The 19,687-nt window shown below is 36.9% G+C and overlaps 1 protein-coding gene across 3 annotated transcripts in view; it reads left to right on the top strand.

Moving 5' to 3' along the window:
- The window catches only part of GRID2 (glutamate ionotropic receptor delta type subunit 2), a 680,704-nt gene that overhangs the window by 52,391 nt on the left and 608,626 nt on the right, over window positions 1-19,687 (top strand). The window contains exon 1 of one of the 3 annotated variants that reach the window (XM_021550297.3): window positions 11,940-12,141. The exons of the other annotated variants lie outside the window; for them this stretch is intronic. The gene's annotated coding sequence lies outside the window, so the exon portion shown is untranslated. Of the gene's footprint in view, window positions 1-11,939; window positions 12,142-19,687 lie in introns of those variants that run through there. 3 annotated transcript variants of the gene reach the window in all.

The following is a 19,687-nucleotide window of genomic DNA, read 5'->3' as shown; positions in this document are numbered from 1 at the left end:
ATGCTCCCAGATGCTCACCCAGGCACTTCCTCACTCCCTTTTCTCACCAGAGTACAAGAAGAGAACAAGATGAGAAAGCTCAGGGAGATTGCTGACCTGCTGTGTCATGAGCAAAGCAGATATGACCTGAGAAAATTTATTGTAGTATTTTGCAAATTAAAAACAGAGTAAGACGATAAGAAGCAAAACCAAACCCACCTTCTCCTTTCCCCTGCCTCTCCCTGCTTTTTCCTTGGCTCAACTTTACTCCTTCATCCCAGCTTCTCTTATCAACTGGACAGTGGCCATCTCCGTCTGTTGGGAATTTATTGTCCTTTGGGGGTTCTCTTAGGGACTTCCTTGTGAAATGCTCCTTTCTTCTAAGGATTCATGTACAGCGGAAATCAAAATCAAATATTTTAGAGCATGATGTGACAACAGTGAAAGTGCTTTCCTCATTTTTGGAAGGGAAAGAATAGAATTAAATTATGTCTCTTGGGTGTCACTGGCTTATCAGAATAATGGAAGCTACAGCACAGACAAGGCATCAGCAGTGAATTGACCATGGCAGTGATAATCATGCATGAGTGTTTGAGTTAACTATTAAGATTTCTGTGTTCAATAAATTAGAAAGTTGGTGAAGGTCTATTTTTATTCTAGGGTGATGAAAAGATGGTGAAATTTTCCTCCAACCCTTCTTGCCTGCTCAGCCTAGGAAAGACTGAGGTCAGATATTATGTTAATGTTTATTTTGACCAAAAAAAATCACACAGGGCCATCATGACAACAACTGTTTATGGCCAGCAGATTAATAGCTGTAGTTGCCAAGAGAACACAAATTCTGAAACTAAATTCCAGAGACTGTGCTGGTTCTGGGAAAAAAAGCAAAATAACCAACTTTATATTTTACTAACTTTACCTAAATTATTAATGAGATAAAATTGTTATTACTTGAACCCCTAAGTAACCACCCGCAAGTGAATTTTTAATTGTTAGCTTTAGAAATTGGCTTTTTCCCTTCCACTTAAAGCACAGGTAGTGTTGACTAAAAACCATTAAAATTCAATATTTTGCCTTCAATATCTGCAGATATCAAACTATTAAAATATCAAAATATCAAATATTATTTCTAGTATTCCAGAGTTATGGCTTGCTATTTTCTCTCTGAGTAGTGCTTAAGATGGATTTATTATGAGAGGTAGCAAGACTGTCTCCCCAGCTTTGTACATTTGGACCTAGAATGGACAGAAGTTACTGTAGGCAGAGTATGGCAAAGTACGGGTCAGGCTATTGCTTGAAATCCCAGTCTTAGGTGGGAGGGGCTGAAGGGTAATAGGAACCAAGATGATACTTTTGACCACGTGCATGGGGGACAATGGAAAAGCATGTGAAAAAAAGTGTTGGCAATCCAAAATGCATGTAAAGTTGTCAACCCTCTCCCGTCACCATCAGAGACCTCAAGCATGTTTACTGCAAGGCATGAGACAAAATTCTTCTCTTTTAATTGTGAAGTTAATAGTTCTTTCATTTTGTGTCTCATGGCAAAATATTAGAACTGAGCCCCAACCATATTAATTTGTTTGTGATATTGTGCATTCAACTAATGCCTCTATTTCTATAATGTGCTATTTTAAAAATAATCAATATGACTGTGGAGCATAGCCCTATATAACAAACCAGTCTACTGGTGATCATTATTCTCTTTGATGTAAAGCAGAATATAAACAACATATATACATACTTTTATGCACATATTCTGTATTAATCTTTATGCTGATCAGAACTCATCATCATAGCATGTTTCAACTTAATATATACACTAAATGCATTTAGTCATGTATTTCTGCCTGTATTTGCAAACATTAGTAGAGGAGGTGACACTTTTGAGAGAATAATACCTGGAGAATTATGGTTGTCGTTATGGGGATACTTAACTGGCATACAGCATTGGTATCTTTTTTTTCCTTCATTAACAGAAAAAATAGGTTAGTGTAAAAAAAATGAAAACAATTAAAATAGTTTGTAAAAGTTAAAGGATAAATCACTAAAAGCATTTTCTGAAATTTTCTTGGCTTGAGGTTGTTTTCATAGTTAAGATGTTTTTCAAAATGTTGGAGGCTTTGTTACAATATTTTCTTTCCTACTCTAATGAACATGTAAAGTTTGTGACCAAAAGTTTGAGTTATTTCCACAAATTTTAGTTATGGTTTTCTACTTTTTTTTTTTTTTTTTTTTTTTTTTTTTAACTGGATGCTCTTCCCTACAATGCGGAGAGAAAAATAGGTGAAACACAACATAGCAATTTTTGAAATATTTTTTTGGCTGTTGAGGCAGATGTTTAGACAGGTTTTCTAGTACTTGCGACACTACTGCCAGGTAGTGTAGGCTGCTAAGTACAGAGTTTACTTAAAAAATTAAGGCTGTGGGATGTCTTTGGCTACAGCATCAGCAAAAGTATTAAAAACGTTGAGTATTTCCCAAGGACACTATTTCTTTATCAGAGTTTAGCTGCAGTTTATAATTTTCATCACTTAGACACATCCCCTCAATATATTTAATATCCATGATGCTATGTAGGGTTGCCCAACTTAAATGTAGTGTTGTGTGGTTTTAATAGAGGATTGCTTCTCTGTGCCTTCTTCTCATTCACTGGAGTTTTTTGTATATTTTTTGTTTATGAACTTTTTTACAAGGCATTGTTATCATTGTGAAGTAAATTTCATGCATTGGTGGTAGAACATTCTTGGAAATTAGTTTTCACCTAGTAGAGGTGAAAAAAGAGGCTTTAGAGAAAGGTTTGGGTTTTTGTCTGGACCAAGACAACATTGCATTTTAAGTTTAATCATCCTTTACAATATCTAAGCACCACTTTCAGAGGCAAAACTATCTCAGATATTATTACAATATAATTTAATTCAAGAAGCTGATCATCTGGTTAGGAAAAAGTGTTAGGACTTGAGAAGGACAGAACATACTTAAGATGTTGAAATCCTCATAAATAAGCTGTTTCTTGCATGATGCTTGTTTTATACAGAAACTAACAGAATGATATCTGTGATGATCATGTATTAATAATGAAGATTAAACAGATGTTCTGCAAAATGGATTTCTTGTGAAATGTTAAATTTGTTTAAGGAAAGAAAACAGGGTTAGATCCTCATATAAATCACAGCTCCACAGAGAACAGTAACAGATGCTGAAAAACAATTCTGTATCCATGAAGGTAGTTTGGACATTTTGGCCCTAGTTAATGAAAGGTTGAATTTGTTAATGGTACATTTAGACTGAAAATGTGCATTTCCACCTCTCTTAAGTGTATTTTGTACTTAGATCTGGAAATGGTTTTAATCTGCATAGCTTAACATCGTTGCCACTGTATTGTCCTGTAGCAATATCGACTCCCATTTATTAGTTGTTGGAAACAAATGCAATTCCTGTAATAACTGAATAAAGAAAGCCCTACAGCTCCTTCCAGCCTATCTCAGTATAATAATTTTGGCTGAAATACAAGATAAATTAGTTCTGATTGAATTTAATTATGACTGTGGAAAACCTAGTCTGCAAGGGCAGAATGACTGTGCAGGGGAGTCACAGTATCACTTCTGTGCCTGGCTTTATGGGGGTATTTTATGAACGGTGTATAAAACTGCAAGTATAGTTACATTAATGGAGATGGGCACAACCTAAAGTAAATTTTTATTAATTGTGTTTGGTGGGAAAGTGGAAATTTTGGGAAAAGTACCCCACGGAGTCAAAGCACTGTTTAACTCTTTGCCTGGTGGAATTCTACAGATGCAGAGAGTGATATTTTTGCTTGTCTCCATTCAGCAGCTGTATAAGATATGCATGAAATATATAACATTTACCTGCTTAGAATATTAGGAAGGTTGCTTCCATTGTATAATGAATGAAAAATACTGCTTTTCATGATAGAATGTGATAGGTTTTGTGCTCATGAAGAGAAATTGAATAATTTTTATACAAATTATTTCAGTACAGTTTATAAACATAGTCATTTAATCATGTTGGTATTACAGCAAAGGATTTTGAATGTAGCCTTCTTAAAGTTGGGGGCTGGGGAGCATATAATGCAGACATTGGAGTGCATTCCTCTCTGCTCTTTTTACACAGCCTTGAATTCAGGAGTGGGATGACATTATGGCATTATGCTCTGGTTAATTGTAAAAATCCCAGCAGCAGAAGCAAAACAGCAGGTTGCTGTGGTTTTATTATGAAGTACAGTTAATTTAAATAATTATTTAAATAAAGATACTTCTGATTGTGTGTTGTCACTGAAGTCCAGGTACCCAGAGAGGTTGCCTTCAGTACAGGCACAGACTTGGAAGTGGAGGTGAGTTAAAGTAGCAGGTGGAGTGTGTCTGACAGAAGGAAAGGAGAGAGAAGTCAACAGATGTAACAATGAAAAAATGCAAACAAAAAACCTTCTTCAGATATATCAGTGGTTAACAGTTTTAAAACTAGGCTTTAACTAGATGCACTTGAGACCTTCTGTATGGCTTTGGGAAAAATTCTCAGGCTAAACCAGTGCAATCACACACCCACACTGCCACCCACCAGGTTTATTTTTAGCTTGCTTCTTTGTCACCTTCTCTGTATCTTGGCTAGGATGCATTAAACTTTCCCCTATTATACTGTAGATTTCTTCAAACCTTGCAATTCTGTATCGTGTTTTAGTCTTGTGTGGTTTTTTTACTTAGGTTTTTGGTAAATAGAATTTAACAAATGTTCCAGTTCCTGTCTGTACAAAACCCTCAGTTGTTATGAAACATGCATGGTAAGTAACTGTACTTCCCCTAGGTGTATTCCCTTTAGACTGAGATCCATATATTCATGATTGCTTTTTGTGATCTCGTCACAATTGTTTGGCTCCCCAGTGGCTGCAGGATTAGAGAGTAAATTTAAATGCCACTTCAAATAAGCAGTTGTTTATCATCCCATTAGTTCATGTGTGTTGCCTTTTTCTTTTCTGTTGAAGAACAAAAGCAATTCTATATAAACAGAACACTAGAATCCTGGTTGAAGAATGACTTGGATTCTGGTGGACTGAATCTTTTGAACTGCATAGATCAGCAATAGGGCAAAGGTAGTTTCTGCCAGGAGAGTCCTGTCAGTGGAACCTGTCTAGGCAAAGATGTATACTAATTTATAAGTAGCTGCAATGTTTTTTACAGAAGCTGTCTCTTCATAACTTTTATCTGCTAATAGTGTTGTCTCCTTGAGGCAGCAGAATAGTACTGATGTTATGGGCTATATAACATGTTGAGGTAAAGAAGATGGTTTTGTGGATTGAATTCTGCGGTCAATCAGACAAGATGATAATTTCAGTTTTCTTCCTATTGTCATTCTTCTTCTCCAAAATAAACATACATTAGCTCAAATGAAAGCCATTCCTAAAGTGCACAGAGGAAATATATTCTGAGTGATGATCCATGTTTTCAGGGCCAGGCTGCTCTCTACCAGCGCTGCATTAAAAGGCAGTTGTGGCCAGTTGTGCTTCTTGTGACCCATTTGTGTTACAAATCGGGAGCTGCCTCTAGTGAACTGCACACTCAGTAAAATTCCCCCTTCCTGATGGCTGTCTGAGCCCTAGCTGCCCAGCCATAGAGAAGCTGTTGTAAGCATTCTGTCCCACTCTATACAATTAACAGGCAGTGTTAAACCCTTTGGCTCCTTAACAGAGCATGCCTATGTCTACACTCCCTTAGCAAAGACACTGCTAAATAAACCACACTGTCTTGATCTTCAAAATGTTCTGAATTGCCCCGGATCACGAGTAACTGCGTTGTGCATCCGAGCACGCCTTGAGTTCTTTGAGAGTACTGTAATTGGATTAGCAAAATTCAGGCTTGATTAATTAATCACTGTAATCAGGTTACTAAACAATTCACAAAGATTTTGATAACTCGGTTCTGAGGGGATGACTAATGGCTTCTTAGGAAGGATTAAAGAACAGCTGACCCTGCTTTGGGCAGAAGATTGGAGCAGGTGACCTGCTGAGATCCCTTTAAACTTGTATTATTCTCTGATTTTATGAAAAATTATTAGTAGGGCAGATCTTCACATGGCATGGTTGGCAAGACTTCCATCAGAAACAATAAGCCCAGGTCATTTCACACTCACCCTGAATTTGTTATGCCACTAATAACTTTTTAATTTTTTTTTTTTAACTAGCAAATTTTAATTTTCATACTGCTAAAAATGCCTTTCACTTGGGGTCTTAAATTATGTTATAAATATTAGTTGTTCCTCAGGTTTCTTTGTAATATTGTAAAGTACCATAGACTTCAGTTATAGAATAATTAGTTGCACAGCTTGGAAGATAATTCAGGAGTCCTAAAATTCAGCTCCAGCTATAATCAGTTAATTTACACTCCACACACACATCATACTGATTTTCTCTGCATCAGGATATGCATGCTGCTCACCAAATTTTGTGTAAATAAACGTCTTTATTCAAAATTAGATGTATATTCATTAAAAAAGGGCTTTATGCCTCAGACAGAGCAACTGTTCCAAATGTGAAAATTACATAACTGTCACACACTGTGACATTCAGTATAGTATTTCATGACATACAACATTGGCATTCATGAAAGCTCTGGGGAAAAAAAAAATATGCAGGACAAGAGCAATTACATAGTCCTTTAATTCTGCTTGTGCTAGTTTTGTATTTTCTGTCTCAAAATATTGCAGGCCTAAAAAAATATTTTGATGTTTAAAACACACAATGTGTCACAACAACAGCCTAAGAAAGGAGATTCAAAGGCAAAGGAAGAAGGATCATCCCTTGTTTGCCCTTTGTATTTATCAGCATCTTTGTCTTGTTCTGTCTGCCAGAAAGTTATGGGTAAAATGGAGTCAAGGTGAAATGAAGTTTTTGTGAGGCCAGCTGTCATCCAAACCAGCTGGCCATCCAAACCAGGATCAGCCTCTGTAAATTACTATGAGATTTAGATAACCTATTGTAATATCTTGTTAGAAGCAGTGGAATGATCCAAATGGTGTGTATGTTACCTTCTAACAGCTCACAGTTCAACTGTAATTTTTGACCCTTTGAGTCTGAAAAAGCTACAGTTTACCGGCTGTGGGAAATGCAGTGGAGATTTCCTAGTCTGATAGTAATTTGTTACCTTAAATCTTAATGAAATGCACTTTCAGCTGTTACTTTCATCTTTGAATCCACACTATGGCTGATTTCCAGAGCAGATGCAGAGCTGCCTTTTCCCTCATCCATTCTACAGCACAGTGAAAACTGCAGTTTTTCCCCATGTACTGTGCACAGTATATGATATCTTTTATCATAATGTTTATTCCCAGACATCTTTGAGTGGATTTGTACAGAGTAACTGACATGAAGCAAGTCTGTGTTGCAGTCCAATAATTTTCTGGTGTTGAAGCAAGAGTGCAGGGGCAGGTGTTATGTTCTGTTAAGGTCTGGTTATTAAAATTATTAGAGAGCTATCTCTGCCCAAATAAAGTGCAAACATGACCATATGCTGAAGTCAATAGTATGGATTTTTATTTAACAGCCAATGTGGGGAAGAGGTAGAAAGAAATAGGAGAATGACAGAGAGAAGAGAGTGACAGAGAGATTAAGTAGAGAAAACGTCACCACTCTGTGGATCCTGACGGCATTTTGTTGATACTCTTCTGATCTTAGTGCTGAGGGCCTCATTCTTCTGCAAGTGCCAGTTGCAGTCTGGACCCAGTGGAGGAAGCTGAGACGACACAGAGCCCTGTGGGTTTCACATTCACTCAAGTTCAGGTGGGAATGCCCAGGTCCCTCCCTGGGGCAGGGAGTTTTACACTGGGTGATTTAACACTTCTTATCCCCTCCTGTAGAAGTGCCTCAGCCCCAGCAGCTGAAGTCTCTTGTGGTGGGAGTGAGGTTGCCAGACTGGCTCCTGTGTGGTCAGACAGGAAAGTTGCCTTCACACCAGGTGTGCGTGGAGGGGTCAAATGAGGTGGAATCTTTCTCATTCTGCATGTGGGAAGTAGTGTCTGAAGCAAAACTGCCTGAGAGCAAGGGGGTTGACTTATTTGTAAAATAGCGTGTCAGACAACCATGACTCAGGAGAACTCAGATTTTCAGTCATGATTCAAAATCTTATCTTTATATTATACTGAAATCCCAATGAGATTCCTTAGCTCAGCTAAATGTGTCTTGAAAATTTAGATGGGTAAATGCATAGGAGACAAATAGATGGTCTTTTCTACCCAGTGTAAAAAAAGATAAATCATCAATCTCTTTTCTGAAGATTTTAGAGAAAAGAAAGTAATAGGACATTTTCTTATTTCCATTTGCCAATACACGACATAGAGTAGGACAAAAAACTAGAGAATAGGAAGAAAAAGTGACAGCACATTTTTCTTCCTATATAAAGCCTAAAGAATATTTTTCTGTCACACCTGATTATATAAAAAGTTAAACATGACCCTTTTTCTCTTGATTTGTCCCTAAAAAACCACACAATGCAAACAATGAGATTAGCTTTTATTAAAGAAAACTTAGATTTTAATAGCTTACTTAGAACTCTATGTTACTCTTTATCCTTTTGCTGCTTAAAAGAAAATCCAGTGTCACTAGAAGCATTGCCTTGTGTTTATCTCACAGAATTTCTAAAAATGCTGCTGCTTTAATCAATCCTATTTCACTAACTTCTTTATAGTACATTCTTGGGTCTTGCTGCTTAGAAGCAGTTGAGGAGAAAAAACATTTTAAAATAGTAAAAATAATGCATTTGAATGTTTCCTCTCCCCTTGCTTACTTAAGCTAAAAGAAATGTGAGAATATGTGGCATACTTGAAAGATGGGGCTTTTTAAATTTTCCTCTTCTGTTTTGCCTGGTTTTTAGTAGTCAGGAAAGACTATTATAGTAATAGAAAATAGTTTCACCTTAATTAAATATATTCTATTTCAACAATAGTTACAGAAGTTTTCCTATAATAACATTTTTCTTAGTTCTAAATATCATTTCATATATCATATTTGTTGTCATTGAAGTCTTGGAAATTTAACTTGTACATTTATTTCTATAGTGAAAGTGCTGAGACATAAAGGGAGATAAACGTCCTAGATGTTTTCTGGTCTGTGAGGGGATGGGAAAGAAGAAGTAGAAATGGAGAAAACATAATTTACATTGTACATAGAAGTATGCATTTTTAAAAGTGTTTATATTCCCTTCTTAGGGAATTAATTGTGTCTGTTCCATTGAGAACACTCGTCAACTTAAAGCTCTTTAAATTTTACAGACAAATAATTAACAAGAGACTTGGATGCTGTCATCTACATTAACACTTTTCTGATGGAAGTTACTTAGTGTAAAACTACCTTGTGCCACTCCTACCTGCTTCACTGCTACAGGAATTTGGCCACCTTGCAATCAGACAGGAGCATGGCTTGCTCCTTGAAAAGCAGAAGAGTGTTTGTGACAATGTGGACATACTTCATAACTGGTAAAATCAGCTGAGCTTCATCTTCCCTCAGGGATGGCAGGTGGAAGAAAGGGCTCTCTGAGAGCGGCTCTGTGCTCTAACTTATTTCAGGCAGCAGGAGCTCATGATAAAGTGGATACAGCTGTGTGAAAGGGGAGGTGATGGAAACACCTCAGCTAATGACTCACACCTGGTTTGCATTAAGGGGGAGGTACCTTTAAGATAAATTTTGTGTGGGTGTGGGGGTGTTTGTGGTGACTTCTCTGTGAAGATGTAGTTTCTGCTGGTGTATAAGGGAGGAAGGAGTAATATGGATATTTCTCTAAGTTAGCTCACCTCTGGGAGCATTGTCACAACTTATTTATGGTAAGTGGGTTTTATTCCCGGATGCTATGTATTTTACTGTCTGAGGGATGAGTTCTTTGGTGGAGGCTGCAGATGGGGGTAGGTCTTAGGGATAAAAAGAAAACTCTTATCTCTAGGCCTTGGTTCAGCATTTAACTCTGTTTTTTCCCCTAATAAAAGACTTTATAATACCCGCATTGTGTACAAATAAGTAAAAATGGAAGCTACCACTACCAAAAGTGCTAGCTGTTATTGTAGCATGTATCAAGCAGATGCTTGATGCTGTTGTGTGTGTTTAAGGGAGTTATTTGGGTTAGTGTCCAAAGTGTTTCTTTAAATGAGTTTTTGATATGCAGTTTTCTGGCCTCTTTGCTGCAAGATGTTAACTTAGTTCTTAGAGAGATTTAACATAGTTTCGTCCTTAGTTGTACTGCTATTTATGAAGGCACAATAAGTCCTAGTGGAACAGGACTTGTTGATTTTTGCCAAAGCCATGTAAAGAACTCCAGACATTGCTGCATAATCTGTGTCACTAAAATACTCTGTCAGTGGAATCTGGACACTTTGTAAATGGCACAAATGGTGTTTAAGGAGTGTGTAGGTGCTTTCACAAAAGATCTATTTGCCCTTGGCAATTTGAAATGGTATGTAAGCCAAGTGTTTTTGGTTTTTCTTGCTATTACTTCCTTTGCCTTCTCTGCCTGTGCCAGAAACATTGTTTAGATGCCAAATTTGCCATTTGTGCCCATCCTCTGACTGTACAATTTACCTCAGCAGTATAATTAAAATTACTGCCTAGATTACAGCTGAATTAAGTTCCTACCCAAGGCTCTTTGTGTCAATCTGGTTTTTGTGTTTTTTTAAGTGACCTCAAAAGGGACCTCATGTGTTTTGGTCTAGGCATTCAAAATGAATCCACAAACTTTGACTAAATTTTTGTTTTTTCCAAGAATTTTTTTTAAGACAAGAACAACTTCTTCATTATTCTTTATGTAAACCACAGTTACCTAACTGAGCCAGTTTGGTACTGTTTTCAATCCCAAGTTAGTTGTCTTATCCAGACTTAGCCTTATAAGTTGCATAGGCAAGTAGGGCAATGCTAGTAATGTGCTTTGGAGTTCAAACCAAAAGTGCCCTTTTGGTCTAGCTTTTCTGATTTGTTATGTGGTGATGAACACCTGGTATACTAGGTGATACTTTAAAATCATGTGTTGTATGTAAAATGCTGACTTTTTTCCTACAGGGTATTTGAAAAACCAAGTATCCAATACCTGTTCCCAGAGCTGTTCAGTCAGAGTAATGTCTCAGTTTAGACATCTTGGTTACAAGAATTATTAATGTAAAATTCAATTCTGTTTTCCTGCAACATGTCCTCAGAAAACTCTTTGCTCAAAACTTTTCATGCATCTGCAGTTTTATATGTGAAATTTGCAAAATAAAGAAATTTGTCAGCAGAGATCCAGTTGGATTAAGAATAGAGTTAAGCTAAATTAATGTGCAGTGAGGTTGATTTTACATGATGATACCTTGTGTGTAACATGTACTGTCTTATGAGAGTGAAAAACCTGTTCTAACTGGGACTTTCAAATACCACTTTCAGAACTAAATTGTAGTTTTGCCTATATTTGCTTCAGTCTCTTGGTTTTTATTTTCTTAACATATCTTTATCTTTTTTTCTTTTCACTGTTTTGTACAGAACAAAGTCACAATTACATATCTATCATGTTTTTATTAAAATGATTTTTCTGTTTAATCAATGTAATTTTGCTTTTGGTAATGATGCTGAGCTTTTGATTGTCTTTTGGTAAAGCTTACTGGAAATCAGTTTGCTTCATTGCTTCCCAGCAGAAATTGAGGAAATAAATACTGTGCTAAAAAACCAAAAAGATGGCTCTCACAGTCGCTGGAAAAGATCTTTGCCCTTTGGGGAAAATTTACTCTGGGTAGAGCCCCAGCTTAGAAAAAAAGTGGTCCTAAAAAACATATAACCAACTTCATTGGTCTGGAGTGAAAGTGAGAATTTTGGTCTCATGTTTACTTCTTTTTACATCTAATTCAGCAGTGTTTAAGCAACTAGCTAGTTGTAAGGGCATGAAAAGCCCAAAAGATTTTTAATCAAAGCCTTAATCTGTAAGACAATGAGCTCTTATTTCTTTTGAGGAAAGGAACATTGGTGTTTGGGACAGCAAAAGAGTTATATTTCTTTTCTAAGGAATTCAAAGCATTTCTATTTGTTTCAGGAGATTATTGATGAGAATTATATTTGCTGCTTTGAAGCAAGAGTTGGTACCAGAGAGTAATTTTTGGTGTTGGAAATGGTAACATATTGTGGAAGAGATTCAAGAAAGAATTATTGTTAATGTAAGTTTACTTAATTCCTTTTCACCAAGCTAACTCAATACTATTGTGACATCTTTTAGCTACTGCATTTCAGTCTCCTTTTAATGCAAAGTTTATGCCGGGTAAATGCCATCTTTTGATTTCTGATGAGGATAGTATTCAGCAAGTGTCTGAAAGGATGGGTTTGGGTTTTAGGTTCCTTTAGAGGTTCTTTTATTGTAGTTTTGTGTGTTTGTTTTGGTGGGTTTCTTTGTTTCCCCTTTGGGATGTAGTGATCCCTTGGATGATTCCTTGAAAAATAATAAGACTTCCAGTAGAGTAGGAATAAGGTGTGTATTTGAAGTCAGTAAGACTATCACATCATGTAAGGCAGTAGCTTTGTGTATTGGTGGAGGGGTATGTTCTGTGCTTTGCTGCAGGCAAGCCAGTGTCAGGACAAAGCATTCAGTTATACTTCTGTGAATGATACTGTTTGGGTGATGAATTACTTGCTGCATGTAGAATATTTTTTCTTTGTTTCTCTTTGTGGGAATTAATGTATAACTAACCTTAGAGCATGGGCAAAACAGCCCATGCCAAATTATTTTTGTATATTTTGAGCATAACTCATGTCAGTGATAATTAAAGTTTGAGAACAACCTTAGTACTTTTGCACTTAAATAATGAGGGTTATGCTGTCTTCCTGCAGAATATCCACATATGTGCTCTGGGCAATTCTTGAATATAACATTTACTTCTGCAGTATAGCAAACAGCTCTAGAAAAATCACTGCTGTAGCAGCTGGAGCTAAATGTTCAGCTAAATGCTTTTAGATAAAATGAGCATTTTAAAATTTACTTCCTGTCTTGTCATTCCTATGATCCTTACTGCATCCCATAAGAAACAAGTGGCACAGTTTGGGGTGAAATAACTCTATGTAACTGATTTATTTTTCTTTAGATTATGTGTTTTTTTCTTGGGCTTTGAAGTAGGAGATATATTGGTGTGTTAGACTGCTTATTTCCTGAGACAATGACCAAACTGTGGAGCATCTGAGAGTTAGCAGGTTATTTAAACTATTGCTTGTATTTGCTAATGATTCAGATGTTTCTGTTCTTCATACATCATTAATGATGCTTTTTGCTAAATTGCCTCTCCAAACTAAATAATGCTAGAGAAATTAGCAACTTTCTTCTAATTTGATAGTCAAATACATTAGTCCTCAAATCAGTTGTTCAGGCATTTGAAAAGGCAGCTTCATTAGCAGTACAAGGGTATAATAATCACACAGAAAGGATTTTCTTGCTGTTCTATCTAGAGTTTCTTTGGGTGTATGACTTAGAATTGCAGAATCACTGAGGTTGGAAAAGATCTCAGGAGGTATTTAGCCTGCTCAAAGCAGAGACAGCATTAAGTTAAGACCATTCCTGTCTGGAGCTGTAAAATCTCTGAGGACAGAGATTCCAGAACCTTTCTGATTCTGAAGCTTTGTTATCTTCAACAAGGGTGAAACCTTCTGTGCCCACTACCCTTAATCCAGTTGCAACCATCTATTTATGGCAGGGTGGATGTCTCTCAACCTTCCACTATGCACCACCATGAATAACCTGGCTCTGTTTTCTCAGCAGCCTCCCTGTAGTACTGGAGCTCTGCTCTAATCCCCCAGGAGCCTTCTTTTCTTCAAGGCTGAATAGAGCCTATATTCTCAAATCCTGTTTTCTACACCCTCTGACCATCCTGGCTGCCTTCCAGTGGATTCACTTGAGTTCCCTGCAGTTTTTCCTGTTATAGCCCACTAGGCTATCTGCCTTCATTTAGTCCAGAGTCCTGTGCTGGCTCATCTTTAGCCAAACATCCACAAGGGTCCTTCTTTGACTCTCCACAGAGCTCCTAACCAGGTGCTCTAGGCCTAGTGATACTGGTGAAAAAAGTCAGTGCATGCAGGACTTGAGCTGTCCTTGTGTGGTTCCTCATGCTGTATTTATCTAGATTGCATTGTTTAATTTGTACTTTGTGGTACAGTGTTTCTTGCAATCCACTTTCACAAAAGGAAAACAACGTAATAAGGTGGACTAGAAGTTTTAAGTTGCTATGCAATTCTTTGTCTGCTTGATACGGGATTACAATGCTATTGTATGACGGTGCTGAGACATACCACACATATATTTTCTTTAAATTTCATATGGTATTATGCATTAACTGCAAAAGTATTTATATTTTTTTACAGTATTAAGTGTATTAAGTATTATCACTTGGAGGAAAGAGAAAAATGCCTTAATTGTTAAGACATTCACTTGCAAATTAAGAGGCTTGTACCTTGTCACAGATTCCTTTATCTACCTTTAACAAAGATTCTGTTTGTATTCCTCAGTTTTATTTTTTTCTTTCTTCCCAGCAAGCTGTCAGGGCATGTTATTTCTTCTGCTACCTCTAATGAACAAATAGTAGAGCTATGGAATCTTCTGGTTATATAACTTACCAGAGCCGTGATTCCAGATTAGATTTTTATTAAATTGGCATGAAAGTTGAGGAATAAGGTAACACAGAAAAATAAATAATGGCTTTGGCTGAGATGAAAGAACACACCTTTGTGCAAGTCAAGGCTATAATGAGATATAGAAAAGCCACGGTAAAATTAACATCTTCTTGTTGGCACTGTGGGACACTATTAAGTAACATTTGGAGAATGTAATAAATAGTCACTAGCAATAAAGTCTTGGCTTTTTGTAGAGCCTTGTGCTTTTTCATGGTGAGTGCCATTTCAAATCAGGTTCTACAAAGTACAAAATTACCCAAATTTCCACTTAACCTCAGTAATCATTAGCACAATTATTTTTTGTTCCATTTCAAAGAATGTTGGAGGTGCTTTTTAATAGCTAGTTTGACCGTCTCTTTTTTCACAGAAACATGTGGCCAGGTTTCCTTGCACCCTTGGAAATCTTAATGATTCTGTGTTTAACCATTCTTTGTCTTCTGTTCCTCCTGCCTTTATTAGAGACATAACAAACATGGAACAATGTACTTGTGATGGCTTCTGTCTACTGTTAGACTTCATGCTGCTAATGTAGCTTGCAGATCATGGCCAGTGAGTCCTGTTTAGTCACTTTTAGTGGTGGCAAAGGTTATAACAGATCAGTTCATGCAGAACTTGATCCAAGCATTCCTCAGCTCCAGAACTGAGCTATTGAGCCTAGAATTCCTCTGTGGGACAGGAGGAGGATGTTTTGAAAGGAGGATCCATCTGCATGTTTGCTGCCATTCAAAAGAACCAGAGGGAGAGTAAGTGAGGAAAACTGAACTGAGTGGATGTTTTTTAGACAGCAGGGGCTAAGTGTTCCACATAAGTGGCCATATTATCTTGCAGGCATCAATGCTTGCAGAACTGCTCACTGCTACTATGTGGACTCTCTGAAGGTGGAAGAGAGTCACTCAGAAAATGAGTGCAACTCTTTTTGAAAAGGAAAATCTTATCTGTAATGGCTGTAGTGCTTGGTTTTCTTTATTGTATCCTGATTTCTGATTATTCCTGTATGATGAAAAATGATGTGGGTTTTTTATAATTTTATAGGTTGTTTTTTTTTTTTTTTTAGCTCACTGAGGAGGGGAAGAGTTTTCAAAGGGACTTGTAAAAGATTATGGCTTGAAGCAATTTTGAGGTCAGGAGTTAATTCAGGAGCCTTAGAAAAAGCTCTCAATTGCCATCACCTACTTGTAAGCCAGTATCTCTAAATTGACTTTGGTTTACTGGGTAGTCTTTTTCTGAGAGCTTTAAAGTGTTGAGTTAGTGAGGAGGCTGTGTTTCTCACTGTCCCAACATTATATTGATTCAGTAGTTTTTCCCTATTTACACAGTGGGCAATTTCAGTTTATTATACATAACGAGCTTGTGTTTATGCTCTTCCTAGTTAGATATTTTTGTACATATTGGCATCTATAAATTAAATGCACTATTTTTGACAGATTGGAAAATGTGTGTAATTTCTCAGCACTTTTTGTCCCCTGTTCCTCCTCCTCTGACTCTGCAGTTTTACTGCTTTTTTTTTTTTTTGTAATCAAGTAGTCCTTTTTGTGTTGAAAAGAGAAACAAGTAGCAATATGCATTACAACAATAAACCAAGTATAGTCACTTTCATTATGTGGGGACTTGGGAAGGAAGAAATGCTGTATCTCTGGTATCTCTGTTCCATTCCAGTGGGAATTTCAGTTCTGAGAGGATCAAGCTAAAAATACCAGTGCTTGATACACTCTTTTCTATGTTGCATGATTCTCCAGCCCCTGTATTCCAGGTATTGCCCCTCTTATAGAACATTTAAATTATTGTGTATACCCTTGTATACATGCTGTATTTAATTAACCTTATGCTTTGAAGTAGTTTCTGGCTTGTAGAAGAATCAGCTGTTTTCTGAGACAAAATGGCTGAGCAGTGTCACTGTTGACAGTAAAAAAGCCCAAGAGCAGCCAAATGACTCAAAGCCAAATTTGCCTTTTAAAGTCCAACAAAGTACTTTGTGTCCAAGGTAAAACCAGCTAATGCAGTCTTCTGTTAGCACTCACTGTTTCTCTTTAGATAGAAATAGGAGTTATTGATGAGCATAATATATTTCCCTACTGAGGTGAGAAAGGGGTAGCATCTTAATTCTGCTAACATCAGGACCTTAAAGTGGTATTTAGTACTTTTATGTGTGGAGATATAGGGAGGATTTTACAAGGCATCCTAAGAAAATGAAGAGCATGCAAAAAGAATCAAGACAGGTTTGTAGAGTATTAATCCTGTAGACTTTGATTTTGTGAAAATACTTTTATAAGGTCTAGTCCACATACCTGGAAATGCAGGGCTGTAAAGAACAGCACCTCAAATCCCTACGTTTTTTTCATTTATTTCAAAATATCACACACAGAGTCATAATTGGGTTTTGAAGGTGTCTATGGAGGTCACCTAGTCCAACCTTCTGCACAGAGCAGGACCAGCTGGAGCCAATTGCTCAGGTTCATGTCCTCTTGTGTCTTGAGCATCCCTGAGGAGACTTCACTACTTCTCTGGGCAGCCTGTTCCCAGAGATTTCAACCACCCCCACACTGAATATGTTTTCTTATGTTTACATGAGGGGTTTCATATTTCAGTTTATGCACTTTGCTTTTGGTCCTTTTTTTGAGCAGAGGGGAAAGCTCTTAACTCCCTTCACCTTTCAACAGTGTTGTGCATAATGCAGCTTAGAACCCTTTGCTTTGAGGGCACAGTGCTGGCTCATGTTCATCTTCTCATCCATCAGGGCTCCCAAGTCTTTCTCCTTGAATTCTTACACATTTAATGTGCTCCTCTTGTACATCAGCTTTGCACAGCCCCATATTTGTGAATTGGGCAGAGAGAGGATTGTGGTTAAGAGGCATAGATCCAGGCAGGAATTGGGGGTACTCAGCCCTGCAGCATGTACTTGATAATTAGCATGATTGGGTCCTTAGAGAAGGTCTGGCTTACCAAACAAAAAAAGCCTCAATGGGCTACTGGTAGCAGTTGCTGCCTGGTTTTCCTTATTATGTTCTGTTCTGAATTATTTTTTAAATGCTATTTTATTGCATAATCTCTCTTTCAATACTACATGTAATTTCCACACGTTTCTAAATTATGCTTACAAAATATCTGAGTGGCAGACTAAGAAGAGGCTGTGTATATAAGCTGAGTATTTTACAGGAAGTGCAGTAGACTATTAGAGCTTTCAAGCATCAGTAAAGTTTGGGGCAGATCTGCAGAATGCAGTTATTCTCAGAATTAGATCTTGGAAAGATTAATGAACCTGAGCAATTTCTTCTGCACTTTTCCTCTCAACCAAGATCTGCATAAATCATTTCAAAAAAGCTAACTTTGACTAAATTTAATGTGAGGTTAGAGTATTTTTTACTCAATCACAGTAAGTTCCTTTTTAAGTCGAGTTGAATTTTGCTCTGGGTTACTCAAACACTTCATGTAACAAGGTATCAGGGAGTGACTGTTCCTGCTCTTACCCCTGTAGAGGCAGTGTTAGGCTCTGTGAGGAGTAAGAAGACACTATTTGCTCAAAGGCTACTGCTTTTTGTCTTTAAATGATACTTTAAGAGTTTGCATGTGTTTTAGTTATTGAATCCCAGGGATAGTATATTCAGTGTCTATTAAAAAAAGGGTAAGGAATCTCCTTTCCTGCAATAAGCTTTCCTTCATCCCTGACTGGGTTAGTATTATTTCTGAGACCAACTTTGGCATTTAGCCAGAATTTGCTATGGAGTTGAGTCATCTGACCTTCATCCTTTCACTACAGGATCTTAATACATATGTGATTGTGACAGTAACTGCTGAAGTTGAAAATTTTAGGGAATTGGGAAATCAGATTAAATATTCTTAATGGAAATTTTGATAAAGCTTCACATACTATGATGCCTTCCGTTCTGTAGTGTACTCTCATTGTAGCTGGCAAGAGGGGAAAAAAACACATATGTTCTTATTCACATGACACTGATTGAAATTCAAGCATATGCTGACATCTTGCTGGAAGTTCAGGTTTACTTAGTTCTGTAAGTGAACATACTGATATGAAAGGTAACTGTAAAACTATAAGTAGTTCTAGCCAAAAAAAGGACACAGATAAAAGGTTGCTTCTGACATTATATTTTACAAGATTGTATTCTGTGGGTGGTATATTTTGTGTTTTGATAAATTACATTTCCATTCATGTAGTACAGAAAACAGAACATGGCACTGTCTTGATCATAAATCAAGAGAAGAGTATGATTAAATGCAAGTGGTTAAAAATTGCCATGCAACTATTTACTTTTTGGCTACTTTATGGTTTTGTATTTGACTTACTACTGGATTATATTCCTGTAATGGTCAATATTAAGTGGTTGCAGGATATTGTCTGTTTGCATAAATCTGCAGCTTCATTATAGGAAAAAAATTGGTGTGTTTCTAATACAGGGCTACTGCTTTCTAGGATTAGTTTTGTTTCCTAAAACACCTGCTCTTCTTTGTGTATTTCCATTTAATTTTTATTAGTTGTATGGCTATATCTGGGCATCTCATCCACTGAGATTGTGCAGCTTGATTAATTTTTCCATTTCCCATTTTACTGCATTTTTATGGTGCTATTGTCAACCCCCATTATGCTAGTCTGACAAACCACTCTCCCTCCTAAAGAGCCAGTCTATAGCTTTAACTTGGGCCATAAATACACAGCTGTGCAGATTTTAGTTTAAGCCTTCATAAAGCACAATCGCAGCTGCAGAAGAGGTAAGACCTGAAATATATACAGGGAGGAGAAAAAGATATTGGTGAGATTGAATACCTTATTTTCAACCCATCAGTTCTTCTTTTCAATGTTTTAGCTGTTTGTCTCTTTTATTCCTTTAATTGATGTCTTGGAGGCATGGTGACAATATAGTAAATCAATGCTTTTGTGTAGGAAGCAGTTTTTCTCCTTACATGTAATTTTATGATTTTGTGGAGCTAACAGACTGTTAAGTGGATTTAACAGACTGTTAAGTCTGAGGATAAGAAGATATGTAGGTAAATTAGACACAAGTACAAAATGAAGGTTGTTAGAAATATGCTGATGATCAT

The sequence above is a fragment of the Lonchura striata genome, chromosome 4, assembly GCF_046129695.1.
Source record: "Lonchura striata isolate bLonStr1 chromosome 4, bLonStr1.mat, whole genome shotgun sequence".
NCBI lineage: Eukaryota > Metazoa > Chordata > Aves > Passeriformes > Estrildidae > Lonchura > Lonchura striata.
This window is presented reverse-complemented; position numbering and strand designations above follow the sequence as displayed.